The sequence below is a fragment of the Pogona vitticeps genome, chromosome 4, assembly GCF_051106095.1.
Source record: "Pogona vitticeps strain Pit_001003342236 chromosome 4, PviZW2.1, whole genome shotgun sequence".
NCBI lineage: Eukaryota > Metazoa > Chordata > Lepidosauria > Squamata > Agamidae > Pogona > Pogona vitticeps.
In genome coordinates, this window is record NC_135786.1 from 184,569,049 (window position 1) to 184,585,497 (window position 16,449).

General features: G+C 37.3%; 1 protein-coding gene across 1 annotated transcript in view; it reads left to right on the plus strand.

Annotated features, from left to right (window-relative positions):
* Nucleotides 1–16,449, plus strand: part of YES1 (YES proto-oncogene 1, Src family tyrosine kinase) — a 30,538-nt gene that overhangs the window by 1,347 nt on the left and 12,742 nt on the right. The gene's annotated exons all lie outside the window — the stretch shown is intronic.

Sequence of the window (16,449 nt, forward strand, 5' to 3'; positions counted from 1 at the left end):
GACAGACTGGGGCTCAGGCGGCCTGGGTTCAAATCCCTGTTTGGTCATGGAAACTTATAGGTAATGGAATGGGTAAAAATTACTTCTTAAATCATTCACCTACCTTGAAAGGTCTGTTGAGGCCACTATAAATCCCAATCTGCCACATGGACAGCACAAACCACACACAGAGACATGATACAATCACTTAGCTCAGTAGTTTACAACCTTGGGTAACCAGGTTGTTATTGGACAGCAATTCCCAGAAACCCTGGCCAGTACAGCTGGTGGTGAAGGCTTCTGGGAATTGCTGTCCAATAACTTCTGGGTTACCCAAAGTTGGAAACCGCTGACTCAGATTGACTGGGCACAATACAGAATGTGTAGGATAATTATGCATTTCAAATAATGTCTCTAAGTATCCCTAAATGGCATTATTCTGAAAGTATACATTCAAAAACTTTACTGTACAAATATTGATTTGTCAAATATTGTAATAGATATGAATGAGACATTGACCATTTAGAAACTTAACTCTAGGCACTGTGTATCTTTATATTGCACGCTTATAGGTATTGGCCTTGTTCTCTTCACAGTTAACACATATGCTGTTAGTTTAATTTTGTGAGAAACTGTATCATGTGCTTTAACATCTTGTGCAGATAAATGAGTTGTTACTGTTGTTAAATCTTGTGAACTGCATTGAATCAAATCAAATAAGAATGATAAGATAAAAACATTCAAATATTAACAGAGGTATCTGGGAGTAAAATATACTGAAAACATTGTAGCACATGAACTTTAAATTTTAGTTGAAAACTGAAGAGAAAATTTGTTATATACAGTACTCTATGTAGTCCTCAGTCAGTCTTAAAGAAGACTTTTCATTAACTCAGGATTCTTATTTGATAAATACTCCCATGTGTGTCTTTGAAAAGTTGAACTGTAATTCAGTTTGTGCACAGAAGATCCAGAGTTCAGTCCTTTATAATGTGTTGATGACCTGGGACTCGGGAGAGTTAGATTCAAACCCATAAGTGTTTCATGACCAATGCAAGGAGGCACCCCTCAGATTTTGCAGGGAGGCATTCCCTTGCTGTGTCCAAGAACTGCCCTTGTACAGATCTTCACTCATCTGTGATACACGACTTTGCCCCACTCAACAATGCTCTGCCCAATTTATCACACAGATGTGAGGATAAAAGGGTGGGTGAAAACACAACCTTGCATGCTGCCTCCAACTTTTGGGTCAAAAGGAAGGACATAAAATGTAGTAAGTGAATCCCTAGGTATCCTTGGACAAAAGCTTGGAGGTGTTGCTGCAGTTCAGTGTAGAATATGCTGAGAGAGATGAACAAATGGTCTGAGTTGGCGTAAGCACGTAGTAACCCAGTTTTTTTAAAAAAATGATGCAGAACATAAGGGTTTTAGACAATCTGTTGATTAAATTTGCACTCAATTGTATGTGAGTTAACAGTTTCTAAAGCATGAAACATATATTCATTTAGATCTTTCCCATCTGTCATAGCAGGTATCACCTTAGAATAGGCATTTCCTGCTAGATGAAAGAAAAGACAACATTTTCCTTTCCAGGTGGTGCTTGGCATCTCCTGCTGTTGTTGTTGAAGTGCTTCTTTTAAATTTCTTAAAATCTGCTGTGAGATTACTCAGGAACAGCTTTTATTTAATGAAAAATTGTTTAATCAGTTAAATAAGCAGCCTTTATACTTCTTTCTGCGCTGAAACATCTCCTTGAGATGATGTGAAACAGTTTGCTTTAAGGTTAGGTTCATGTCAGAAGTCTTTGGTTACTTTCTTTCAAAGTATGCCTCTACTTACAAACTAAGTTACATTTTCATTCACATGAAAAGGAAGTTGTGAAAATACAGTATAACCCCAATCCCAAACAAGTTTTTGCAGTGCATTTTTCTTACAGTGTGCTTAGGTTGTTAATTTTGTAACACTGTGTTATCATGTGTTTAAACTACTTTTTGCAGCCAAAACTTTACAGGCAAAGGTCCAGAAAAATATGCATTATGCACCTCCTCCTCCACATTGCTTCTGAGGTGTTCCCACTAAGCTGTTTGCCCTTTTTCCAAAACATTGAGGGGAAAGTCTAGTTTGCTGTTAGCAGTGGGCTAATCGGCTGTGCAAATCATATGTATGTAGGGGAACTGATCTAAGCCTTACTACTCTCTGCATTCTACCTGTTACAGGGCTGAAAATATCACAAGATACTTAGTTTAAAGCTTGCATGGTGTTATTTTTTAAAAAAAATGTTTTGATATACTAAAAGAGTTATTGTAATATTTAAGCAATAACCTTATCAGTAACCAAGATAAATTTCTTGGTTTTTAAAAGGTCTTCCAAAATAACTCACCAAAATTAAACAACATGAAATATTAATATAAAAGTAATAAAACAGATATAATAAAACCAACAAGTAAAAGCCAGTTAACATGCATAATTTTAATAAAACTTAGTTATTATACATTGATTTAAAAACTAATAATAAATTATCATTTCTGAATAACATTCTTTCTAAGTAGGCTTAAAAGCTCAAAGAATTCCAGAATTCCACAGGGAAAATATTCTATAAAAAATTGCTGCTCTGGAAAAGACCCCATCTCGACTTACTTATCAAATGTATATAATTTAAATGGAGCAGAGATGGTGATATGACAAACTTAAATAGAGGTCAAAATAAACAGAGCTCAAAAGCAAACTGAAAAGTGTTGTTGTTGTTGTAGAAAGTAGTGTTACCTCTGACAATATGTTGCTGGTTGCTTTTTGAATCAAGTAAGTTTTTTTTTTTCAGCTGGCCCATAGACAGAGCATTGCCATTCCTCAAGGTTTCAGTGCAGCCTGGTTTTATGAGGAGTGACCAGTGCATGAACAATTAAAGACAGTTCTGCATTTTTCAGATAGGAACAGAGTTGGTAAATCAGATGAAGTTCATGAAAGGCACTCCTAGGCTGTTTACACTGCTACCTCAATTTCTGAGGTTAGTTTTAGGTCCCAGAAAGCCTCTGAAGTGCAAACTTGATCCTCCAGCAGAAATACAACCTATTGAGAACAGGTAACGTGTCCCCATCTGTAAGTACCGAATACAGTAACAGAATTTTAATCTAGAATAAGATTCAAATAGTTCACACTCATTTATCCAGTAATGTTTCTGGGTGCTAGTTCAAAATATATGCTTTTTTCATTGGATTACTTGATAGAAAACATGGGGATAGAATTGGTTATCATCAGGAATTGTTTTGACATTTCAGCTAGAGATGAGATCTTCATATTCGTGTCCCAAGGGATATGAATACTTGGCACTACAGGTACCTGGGGAAACCAGACCTTCCCCTCAGAACCAGCCAGTCTACTTGCTGCTTGCCATGGAATACAAATATCCCATGTCTAATTAAAACCCATGCCTGCAGAAGATTTCTCCCAAGTGGTGTTGGTTTTTTTATAAACATTGAAGAACATACTTTACCATTAAAAGCACATAAACGATACAGTGGATCCTCGACTTACAGATGGCTCCACTTACAGACTTTTCAAGTTAAAGACTTCTCTGGCCCCAAAATTTAGGTTCGACTTGCAGCTGAAGAAAAGAAAAAAACCAAAATGAAACAAAAACAGCTGGTTACGGATTAATCCATTTTCAATGCATTGTAGGTCAATGGAGCCTTGACCTACAGACTTTTCGACCTGCAGCCACCCTTCCAATACGGATTAATTCCATAAGTCGAAGGTCCACTTCTGAAAAATTTGACATGATATGCACCTGAGAAATCTTAAACATCTCAGACATGAAGTAATTGATCCAACACAAACATGCAACTCATCACTAAAATTGATTGCTTTAACAAAGAAGGCTGCAAACAATACTTAAAATGTGAATCCAGCTAACCTAATGTATTCTCAGCAAATTGCTGGAAAAAAAATTCTTAAATATATTAGAGAATTTTGGTACAGAAGTGTTACTATGGCCTCTGCAAAATCAGGTCCTTCCTCAAACCTTTCAGTGACCTTGTGTTTGGATTTCTGAAAAGTTTTTTGCAACATCTGCCACCAGATTCTTTTGAATGAACTTGAATATCATGAGACTGGAGGGCAGCTTCTTCTGTGAGCTGGATCCCTTTCAGCACTACCTTTCTAAGATTATTTGAACTGTTGGATAGCTCTGTGGTTTAGATACCTGGCTGCAAAGCCAGAAGTTTGGAGTTCGATTCCCCAGTGTGCCTCCTTGAGAAGGGCTGGATTAGATAATTCATAGGGTCTTTTCCAGCTTTGCAGTTCTAAGGTTATAACTGATCAAAGAATTGGAAGCAGAAATAGAAGTAATGGGGCATTCTCGCAGTGAATGGAATTGAGCAGTAGGAACTGCGCTCAAGTAGACTGCCACCTGTTTCTTGGTCTTTCTTCCCACTACCTTTTTACTAGATGTGATGCTAGAGATGATGAGGTAGGAAAAAAGTGTTTTAATTTGCATTATGCCAAACAGACAGTCAGATCTGGCTATGTAACATCACAAATAGAAGTAAAGGTAATTTATCTACCTTTGCTCTGACATTTTATCCTGCAGTGAATTGTGACAAGGAATGATAACACTGAGTGGTGTTGTGAAATATGGCTGTTAATTTTACTAAGACCATAAAATGGGCAGTGAGTAGGAGACTAGGAAGAAGGGTTCTTTGAAATCTTTGATTCCACTAAACTGTCACTGGTCAAACAGTTGTAATCAAATGATTTTATACATCTGTGCTGGTATAGTTCAGTGGGTTGGAGCATGTGACTGTTCAGCCAGGGGCTAGGAATTTATATCCCCACTGTGCCTCCCAGGAGAGGGACCAGCCAAGATCACATGGAGCATGTGTGGCTCTTTGGTTTATGTGACCTGCTATGTGGTATTGTGTAAGATATAGGATGCTAGAGCACCACTGGAAAGAGGGACTGAGGAAAGACTGAGAAGCCTGCCATAAGTATGAATCTGCTTAATGGCTCATGATGATGATGATGATGATGATGATGATGATGATGGTTGGGTCTGCATTTGAAATACTGCATCCAGTTCTGGGTGCCCTGTGGTAAAAAGGGCATTGTATTGTTTGGGTGGCTACAGAAAAACACAACCAATATTATCAAAATATTATATGAGAAAATGCTGGAGTGTTTGAGGCACTTCAGTCTGTGGAAAGGATGGAGGAAGTATGGGGGCAGCAAATGAAGGCACTTCCCAGAAGCATTTGGATAACCACTTTGAGAAATGAGATGCAGCATGTGTCTGACCTGCCTGGGATGTTCTTGGATTCCTTGTTGAGGATTCCTGATATACTGTATTGTATATCTTTCAAAATACTGGAATTAATTCACGTACTGGAAATTTGCAGATGGCTGAATTCTCATTGTAACTTGAGATCTGAAAAAAGATCTGTTCATCCATCCTAAGGAATTATTTTACGTTTATATATTATTTGTCATTTCCCAAAGGCTATGGGAGGGTTGTATTTTCTTAATATATTAATATTGACTTGTTCTCTTGAAACCAGGTCCATGTGTAGGATGTTTACTGTATCCTTGTGTTTCCAGCTGGCAAGAATATACATATCCGCTCTATGACTCGTCTTATTTTATAAATGAAATCAGTATGGGGAAAATAAGTAGCTATTCCTTATTCACGTGCATTAAACGCTCATTCCTGAGTTTACAAATATCTTGAAATTGTATGGATAGGTTGTCATAACAACAGACTTTCAAAAAGCAGTTTTGGAGAATGCTCATACAGTCTTCTATTTCAGCCATGTTTGCTGAGTGTGAAAGTCCAGAAGGCTTTACTTTGTATTTTCATACAAGATTATCAGAAAACGGTTGTGGACTGGAACAATTTTATATTCCAAAATACATTTATCCCAGTTCAGTGTCTGGAAATATTCTAATCACAGAGATAGCAAACAATGAATTTCATACTTTATGCTTTTATGTTGGCTACAGACATACTAGACATTTATCTGTTACATTATCATATACATCTTACAAAAAAAAAGTCTGGCTACAGGAATCCTTTGTTTAATTTTCAGAGCACATTTAGCTGAAAGATATTCTCCCATTTTGCCACAATTCTTCACTAATACCTTGTTGTCTTGGAAACACTGCCTCAGCCCATCTACCCCATATCTATAAGAATACTGATGATAATACTGGATTGATGTTTTTGAAGATGTCGTGGCAACTGATTTTCTATTTTATTCCATTTTAAAACAACCATGCTTTAAAATGTTGACCTCTTCAGTTATCAACACATGGATGCAGTATATGCTCACTGTGAAGGAATGGTTGGTTCTCATTTAAGTGAGGGAGTAAATCCCTCCCTGTCCCCCAAGATTCCCTTTGAAGAATTGTTTTCTTGTTTCCTTCCTGTAGTTAACCTTGTGAGTTCAGAGGCAGGATTGTTACCCTTTCATCTGAAGGTGATTTATATAATGTAAAGGAAGTAAACTGCAGATATATTTTCTCTTGCAATAGTATTGCTATAGTCCCAGCAGTGTATCTCACTGTTGCTTCTTGTTTTTTTTTTTCATTTAGGGTTTTTTTTAACTTTGCTTTGTTTTTTACATCAGATACTTTTCTTTCTGATGTAGAGAGATCATTATTAGTAGGGCAGATCAGAAGGTTTATTCATCTTCATGTAGTGCTAAGATTAGCTTGTTGGACTTTTGAAATGCCCACCTAGACAATGTATCATTGTATTATAAAAGTAATATTTTTCAGACTTTAGTTTCTATCTAATGTAAATGTTGCCATAGTTCTTTAATATTTATAATTAGTATACCATAGCGGCTGGATCCAAACTAGTCAAATGTGAATGAGTTATCTTTTTGTTGTTAGTGGTCAGAGAGTTAAAAGGGTTGTGAGCGAGGAAAGTAATCAGGCATGCCTGTCTCCAAAGTTTTTTTAAAAAATAATTTTAAAAAGGCATTTCTGCATTTAAGAGATTGTGAGAAAAATTGGAATGAGAGTGGGAATGACCGTGAGGTTCCCCAGGCCCATTCCATTTCCATCTTTGGATAGCCACTGAATTCCTTTTTGCAAGCCTTCTAGTTCCAGCAGCTGGAAGCTCTCACCTGCCATTGCTCTGTGCTATCAGTAACCAAAGATGACAGAATAGTAGTATCAGGATCTGGATGAGCTGGGCAATAAAAGGAAGTTTCTACATTCCTAGAGAACCCTCTCTTAGTAAAGATGAGCCTCTTTCTTCCTCATTTGGAAGCCCAGCTGCTTGGGCCACTGCTTTCCTAATATATACAGCAATAGAGTACTGTATACACAAAAATGAATTTGTTTAAGTGTTTCTTAATTGAAATGAAAATGTAGTTCTATATGACTACTGAATCGTGTTTCTTTTTTAATACTTGGGGGGAAATGAAACAGTATCTATGTGCATTTGGTAAGAATCACTTTGGAAAAAGATCCAGGTCTTGCAGAGTGCCCAGCAGAACAGCAGACCATTATTGAGCCACAGAAGAAGCATATTCCATGACCTCTTCCTTCGCTACAAGACGGAACACTTGTCTCTCCAGATGTTGGTGCACTTTAATTCTGCTGGCCTCACTACTGGTTAAGCTGACAGATAGGAAATAGTTTAATTGTATCTGGAGGGCCACATGTTTTCTACCCTGCTTTGGTAGTTCTTAACCCAATCATCCAGGCTTCCCATATACCAGACTGCCAGACAATATAAATTGTCAAAACAAAGTTCTTTTTGTTGTGGTGATATATATGCTGGAGAAAACAGAGAAGCTGCAATAACCACAAAAACCTCAGACTGGTATCTGGTTTTCTGTTCTTGTTTCTGTTGTATAGGAAAAGAAAAAAAATATGATATTCCTCCCAGCATGGCTTTGTTCCTGTTTCTCCTTTTGTTGAGATTTTTTTTAAAAAAAACTAATATTACTGTATTGAATACTGTTTCCATGTATATGAAGCCACATGAAGAGGTTTTTTTTAAAACAGACATTTACCAAATAAATAAGCATGTTTTGACTATTTCCTAAACATCTAGTATAAAACCTAATCTTGTTAAGTTGACAGGAGATGGCTTGTGAGAATAAAACATCCTGAAGGTTTTTTTTAAAGCTATGAATTGAACATATTCCCCTCCCCCCCCAAAAAATTAAGAATTTCTAAATATCCTTTATCTGCCTTTTCTATATGAACAATATGTTAGGTCTTTTCTCTACTTACTGGTCAATCCTGTAGTTTAGTCATGGTATTGTTGTTATGCACTGTCAAAGTTGGAATTGACTTATAGCAAACGTAATAGGACATTCAAGATAAATGAGATATTTAAGGAGTGGCTTTACCAGCTCCACATCTGCAATGAGTTTCCATGGCTGAGCAGGGATTCAAACCCAGGCCACCTGAGCCCTAGTCCATCACTTTATCCAGTGCATCATACTGGGTATCTAGCATTTTATTTAGGCCAACTTAAAAGTGGCACAATTTAGTCAGGGTCCCATATTCATGATGTGCAGAAATTGAGAGGAAAAGAAGAAAAACTGAAATCCATATGGCTGCTGCTGCTGCCACCACTGCAAGAGCAATGCACCAACCCCCATGACAATACTGATACCCCAGTCGTAATGAAGTAGTAAGGTGATAACATCCATGATCTGGTGCAGATCAAGCCAATCTTTTGCATGGTGGTATGAAAACACTGTACAGTATCATCCACTTTACTCTTGCATACAGCACAGAGCTTTCTGCAAGATACAGGTGTGAGCTACTAAGGCACAAACAAGAAGCCAACAGCTTTGTGCCTCCTGGTATCATTTCTGAAGTGGTTCAGCTCCACACACAGTCACCCTTTTGGCTGTGCAGTGATAAACAGAAGGAAAGATGGGCAGTATAGCACAGCAGCATACCTGCTGAAAGGGAGAATGAGACTTTTGCTAGACATGGAAATACAAGAATTACTAGAGGCAAATGGGAGAAAACAAATGCCCCCTCACCCTGTAGACTATAGGGTTGGGAAGCTGAAGGTGTAAGTTGAAGCTCCTTCAGGAATAGCATGAACCCTAGTACGATATAAATGAATTAAGTGTGTGAAATGTCAGATGTCTCACATGTAGATGTTCCCAGTTTCAAGCCTAGGGTGGGGCTATCCTGCCAGCTGGACTGGGAGGACACACACACACACACACACACTTTTAAGAGAACAGTGTGATGGCCAATGAGTGGAAATGCCATGTGGACTAATAGTGTTCTAGAAGGTGTAACATTTGGCTTCTCCTTTCTTTCTCCCCTGGGAATCATGTGGCTGCTTTAGCACCTCTCCTTACAGTTTTTGCATGGACAGCTATTTCCTACATGTTATTCGCCAACAGACTTTACTGTCTTCCTCTCCCTGCTAGTTGACTACCTGGCAGGCCACAATAGCAGTAATATCCAACTTGCTTTTGAGTCCTGAGAAGAGGCTTTCTTTTTTCTTCTTGAACTGAACCTATGGTGAATGGAACACAACAGTTGAACCCTGGTAGCAGAAAAGTGGTTGGACCCTTTCCCAAATGGTCCAACCTGCTGAACTGAGGTTGACGAGAGGGGATATTACGTTCAGATGTTGTGCCCTTAGCTGTTTCTTCTAATTGGAAGTCTAAAATGCCTAGCACTTGCTCTGAAGAAAGAGGTCATGAACCACCATTGTTCCTAGAAAGCCAGATGCATGTTATGGTCAAGAATGCTTTTGCCCATGTCATATTGTATGCTAGATGTGCTTCTTCCTGAAGAAAATGGATTTGGCTACCATGATTCAGGGTTTCATTATATCTCAATTGAATGGTTGCACTCCACATTGCTCTGGTCTTCAAAAGTGTCTGAAAGCTATAACTGGTTCAAATGCAGTGGCCTCATTGTTGTCTGGTATGCATTAAAGAGACCATGTTTCATTTGTCTTGAACTAACTGTTCTGATTTGTTTCTTATTTTTTTAAAAGCTGGTTTTGTTCCATAAAATACCAAGGAGTTTGAATTTAGAATATCTGAAAGATCATCTCCTCCTATATGCTTGAAATTTGTGGTCATTAGTAGAGCCATTTTGCATGTTCCTGTTTCATGAATGCAGTGGGAAGGAGTACCAGTCTCCCAGCCCTAGTTGCTGGAACCTATTACAAGCAGAACTAGCAAAGTACTGCTTCCAAGTCCTGTGGTAATGTGAAATAATATTGTGGTCATGATACTGAAAACTTATGAGAAAATTTAACTGGTTTCATTGCCTCTAGTATCCATCAACTGTTATCAAGACAGATTCAATCCTTAGGCCAGTTTAAAAACCACACACAAGTTTCATCCAGGATTGTCTGTAGTTCCAGAATAACCATCAGCTCAAGTGTTTGGCTCATTAAGAACCCGTTACCCTTGTTCAGTAATTGCCTAGATCATTTAGGTTCAGAAATGGATATTTTTAAGAACAGATACACAGCTGTTTCCTAAGTATTTCTTTTGAAACAACTGTAATAATTCATGACGTTTGACTAATACAAAGCTACTATCGTTTGGCTATTTCTACTAACAATTACACAACACATCTCCTAATCTTCCTAATCTTTCTGACAAAAATGTTGGACAAACAAAAATTTCTAGGCTGCAGTCCCTTGCACATAATTCTGTGAAACTCATGTGAGCAGATATGCATAGAATTGGCTGTTGCTCAGTTATTCTACAGACAATATTGTGAAGAGCTAAGTTTAATTTGGTAGTGTAATGTAGCACATGCAGTTTGATAAAAGAGCAAGAAAAGGAGTCATTGAAAATATTTAATTAATTGTTGTATTTTCAAATGGAACAAAACATGTTTTTTTGTTTTGTTTTTTTAAATGTGGCCCAAGTCATAAGGCCACAAAACCTTCATCCTCTCCCGGAAACATTCTTTATACCCTCTTCAGCTAGCCTATTTATTTTAGAGACCCACTGTGGTTTTTTTAGAAAATCTTGCTGCAATGTCTTTGTGACTGAAGCACATTGTCAGTCAACTCAGTCTTTTCCATGCCAGCCAACTGTCCCTTAATGGAGCAATTCAACTCAGTGAATGGGACTTGTACTTTAAGGAGACAATTGGCTACCAGAGAGAGTGCCAAATTGATTTAACTTTGCATAACTGTGAAAGAATTTGTAAAAAAAGACACTGTCAGTTAATGTTGGCATAAGTTCCAGCTGTCTGAAAACTGGTCTAAATTGGTAACTGTGCTGTTTAAACAAATATAGTAATTTACAACAAACTATTTGTTTTATCTTTTAAATTTTTGTTTCCAAAAAAAGTAGGGGTCTTTTTCCTGACATTCAATGCAGTGGCTTTGCATTTAAATCACTACATAAATCTGTTCTATTATTTGTTCCCATGTAGAACTGAAAGTTGACAAATGGGGTGGGATCAAGCCACATAAGATTGTTTCAGTTTCCAGTATGAACCTTTTCCGTATGGGGTAATTTTGTGCTTATATGCTACATTGGCAAAGATCCCAAAAAATACCCAGTAGCAAAAATTAACAGATTTATTGGGGCATTGTTTTTATTTTATTTTTGTTCTGGTTGGTTTTGAGAATAGGAAGATTCCTAGGGAAAAACTATATATTAAGTGCTGTGATTTGGGAAGGAGATTTACAATTTAGCAGATGGCAACATAATATGATGTATAGGTTGTAGGTCTAGTTCTGTGCGAATTCTGCAATAGAATATAACTGGAGAACTAAAACATCCAATTCTGCCACATGAGGGATAAAATGCAGTGACCTGGATAGTTCTCTCTGGAAGTTATGCAAGAAGGAGAGAGCATTAAAGTGGAAGAACAAAGGAAGGGACTTGCCTCAAGCTACTACTTGAAAACATAAATTTATTTGGTGAGGAATGTGCAACATACACTGACTGAAGCTCTTCTTCAAGTGTACTAACATTGAAACAAGTGCAAAGTGGTGACTGATAATATAACTATCAAATAGAATGCATAAAAGAAATACTATTAAATAAATCAGTAAATATTTTACAGTCTTTAACATGCATCTAAGATCATGTTGATGGTAACATCTGTATTCCAGAAACCTGCAAGGATGGGCAGTATCAATGTAAACTGCTTGTGATCACCACAAAAGTAACTGAATTTACAGTCAGATATTACTAAAAATAACCAAGTAGTTCTTTACTCACACCCAACATTTTGGAGTATAGAACTGCTGTTTCAGAATATAAAACTACTGTGCAGATGGAATGACCCCCCCCACACACACACATGTGAGGAACATTTAGTATAGGAGAGAAGGAGCCAACGCATAACTTTTAAGTGAGCATCGGATGGGGCTAGAGCAGAGGTTCTCAACCTTGGGTCCCCAGATATTCTTGGACTGAAATTCACAGAAGCCTTCACCCCTAGCTGTGTTGGTCAGGATTTCTGTGATTTGTAGTCCAGGAATATCTGGGGACCCACGTTTGGGAACCTCTGGGAGATATCTCTGTGGAATATAGCTGCTGCTGATAGTATGCTTCAAATAGGTCCTTACTAAAAGATAGGAGTCTCATTAAGGCATTTTGCTGTATTCAACATAGAGGTGTAAATAAGACCTACCAGTCAGAAATTTTTGACAATATTGAGTGTGTGAATTTCTGCAGAGGACTGTATGTACATTTGGTTGAATATACCTATAGAGGTGTCATGATCAGCCACTGTGGTAAGATAGGGTTTCCAGTCACAGGAACTCAACAAGTATGTTCAGTTTACAATCTCAGACTCTTCTCTTCAGACCTTCACACTGAACAGACAGAAATCTACGTGAGTTCTAAGTGATGGAAAAATTGGGGAAATTTATGTACACACCCCTGTCTGTACCATAGGTTCCGCCATTTTGCTGTCAGATTGTTCCAGTGACATATTTCTGGTGCTCTGCCAGCATATTTTTCAGAGTGATGTCATATCTGACATTTGACCAATGTGGAGAGACTCCTACCAGATCAAGTACTCCCCTTAGCTGGCAAACCTTTGTCATTGGGCTGTATGCTAAACATTAAAATGAAAGGTTTAAAGATAAATAAAAAGGCAAAAATTGAATGATACATCATCTTCAATACTACCACAGGCATGAAGAATAAAGATAAAATATTGTTCAGGCCTAGAGCATGTTCAACCATGCTTCCCTTCATAGCTCATATGATATTTTGTTTTCTGTCTTTGCTCCCTTTTTATGCTATGCTAAATTCACTTTAATGGAAATCATACAAGCAGACCAATTTATTATATACAGTGCAGCAAAAAAAATGCAAGACAGGAAGTCTCTACATATTTACTTGAGAATAACTATTAGTCAACTCAGTGGAACATGTTTCCAAGAAAGCATGCACTCTATGAATGCTATAAAGTTCTCCCTATTTGAAAGCATTTCTGTTGACTCTATCCATTGGCAGCCTGGGATGTATAATCTTGTGAGATTCCTAGAATTTTCTTCTGGAGTTCAGGAGAAGGTGTTAAAGCTCTCTTGACGAGAATTTTAAGTCCCCACCAAACTACAAAGCCCAGGATTCCTTAGATTGGAGCCATAGAAGTTAAGATGGCAGCAGACTGCTTTAACCATGCAAAGCAGATGTATTCTGAGGCAATTTATGCTTCCCATTCATTTCCAGTGGAAAAGTTAAGCATTTACTTTCTTATAACCACAAAAATAAATTAGCTTGTGTCTAATGTCTTTTATAATTATCCTGTACCTTTGTGAATTTTTACTGTGCATTTTAAAATGCTGCTGACAGTTCCTAAAGAGAGTTAAAGTCTGTGGGTAGAAATCTGTAAAACGTAGAGAGTGGGAAGGGGAGAGTGTTTAAGTGTACTTTAAAACCTTCAAGGTAATTAAAATGCATTTGAATATTTTTAGTTATAATTATGCATTCCCTGAGTTATAATTATGCATTCCCTGGGACTGCATTTTCAAAGGGAAAGGACAAATGTTAAATATAGTTTCCAAACAGATATTCTTAGCATGAAGTTTAAAATGAGACTTCTTTTACACGATTAAGATACTTACAAGACATTGTACATACCTCAGATAAAGATGTACAATGTTGTCTTTATGTGGCACCTGTTATCTAACATAGCATAACATATAAAGTTTCTCCTAGTGGGGAAAGTATTGTGCTTTTAAATGGCAAATGGATTGAAATGTAATAACCATGTTAAACTGTATGCTCAATGGCATTGAATAAAAATAGAAAGCAAAAATCTGGCTAAATGTGTTGGGGTATAATGACAGCATATGTATTTTTGTTGGTGGCACCATAGCACGTCCAGGTCTTAAACCCCTTAACAGATCTAGTACAACAGGTTTTTCCACTGCTATGTATTCTGAACAAGAGGTCATCAAGAGACTACAGTGAGCATTACTATTCTAATATCATTGTATTTCATTATAATGGAGGTAATACTCTTCCTATAAATCTAAGTTATCCAATTTCATGGGTTAATCGTGGTAAAATCAGCAAAATTGATAGCCTCCTATTAGTAATAGACAAACTATGTTAAATGATATAAATTTCAAAGACAAAAAAATGGTGCATTGTGAAAAATACGTAGGAGCTAAAGCTATTAATGTGTAACCTTTCAAATACTGTGTTTGTTTCCTATGTGGGTTCAGTTCAGTTACCCTCAACTACAAAACGGTTCTTAGTAAAATGTGTAGTTCTGTTAGAAAACTATTAAGAATGAAATTCAATAAACAAATTATAAACACTACATCGTCTTTAGTACAAAAAGTGATGAAAGATGAAGAGTTACATACTTGGAAGGGCAGCTGTTAAGAAACAGTGAAAGATCCCAGAGGGATGTAACATAGGAAGCCCAAGGCCAAGATCGTCTATACTGTGGTATTCCTGATTACTGTGTACAGTATGGATGTGAAAGCAGGGCAGTCAAGAAAACTGACAGGGGAAAAATCAATTCACCAGAAACATGAAATGTTGTAGGAGAGCTTTATGGATACAATGGACCACCATAAAGACAAATAAGTTGGTGCTTGATCAAGTCAGGCCTGAAGTCTCTCTAGAAGCAAAACTTACTACAGTAATTTGAAGCTCTTGTACTATGGGCATATCGTGAGAAGACTAGACTACGGTAATTAGAAAGGTCAGCAGTTCTGAGAAGTGTTGAAGATTATAGGAAAACAAGAAGGTTGAATATGAGATGGATTGATTCAATAAATGAACCACTGTCTTGGGTTTGCAAGATTGAGCACGGCTCTTAATGATAAAGACCTTTCAGAGTCACTAATTCATGGGGTCACCATAAATTAGAAGTGACTTGAGAACACGTAACAGTACAACAAATCTTCAGCATTTTATCTGCAGACATAATTTGATACTTTCACATATGAAACATAATGAGTAACTCCTGAAAAGAGTCTGTAGACCTATAGGGATTCTTTTATTTGTCCTACAGCAGAAAAAAACAAACTCAGATTTAGATTTACTTGATCACAATCAAGGATCATCCATACTTTATTCCTGTGAACACTACATAGTTTAATGTTATATGTGTCTAATAGCTATTTTACTATATGGTTTATCCAAGCCCAATCTGAGCTGCACCTGCATGTTCTGTATCTTAATGTTGTTCATATTAGCTTTAATCCATAAATGTGATTGTATTGAAATCTGTTCAGTTTTGCTCTGTGGGAACTCACTTTCTCAAATGTTTTTTAATTCAAACAACAACAAAAGCAGCAGTCTGTTCCTTGATGGAAAGTGCTATTGAAATGGGAATTACTTGCATACATCCCACATATTGTTATATCAGACATAGATTTTGTGGCAAACAGATACAGACTGGATATTAACCACTGTCTAGCAACAGTGTTGATACATAGTTATTTTGAGAGTACAGTAGAAAAGTGTGTATTGAAAGTACTGTAGTCAGTAATCTTTATGTCTTAAAACAACCACCAGAGGTCTGGGGAACATAGCCGTCCATCCCTGGAAGGTTGCCCCCCCCACTTTCTGTGAGTTCTTTGCCAAAAAGAGAGAGAATTTTGTTACAAAACTGAAAAAGCACGTTGTGCCACCTAGTGGCCATAGAGATATATAGATATAGTATGGGTAAAGCGATATTGGGGTGTGCCAGTACCTCACATCTTTATCTGCCTAAAAATATTTTTTGTGCACATTAGGACTGATCAAAATGATCTGTTTTTGAGGTGGTCTGAGGTGATTCTCAGGTTTATACCTTACTTGCTTGTGGTTTCTGAATTTTAAAATGTGTGGGGGAAACAAAGGGCTTAGGCCTGGGATGGGGGCAAATGCTTCACAGTGTGTAAGTTTTAGGAAGATGATGGACCTTGAATAGAGGGTTTGATGTGTTTACATTCTGTAGCCATTGACTTTTTAATATGTGGTAGAGCGCCACCTTCAAAGTAGCATTTTGTACCAGGAAAGGATTAATCTGCCAGATTGCTCT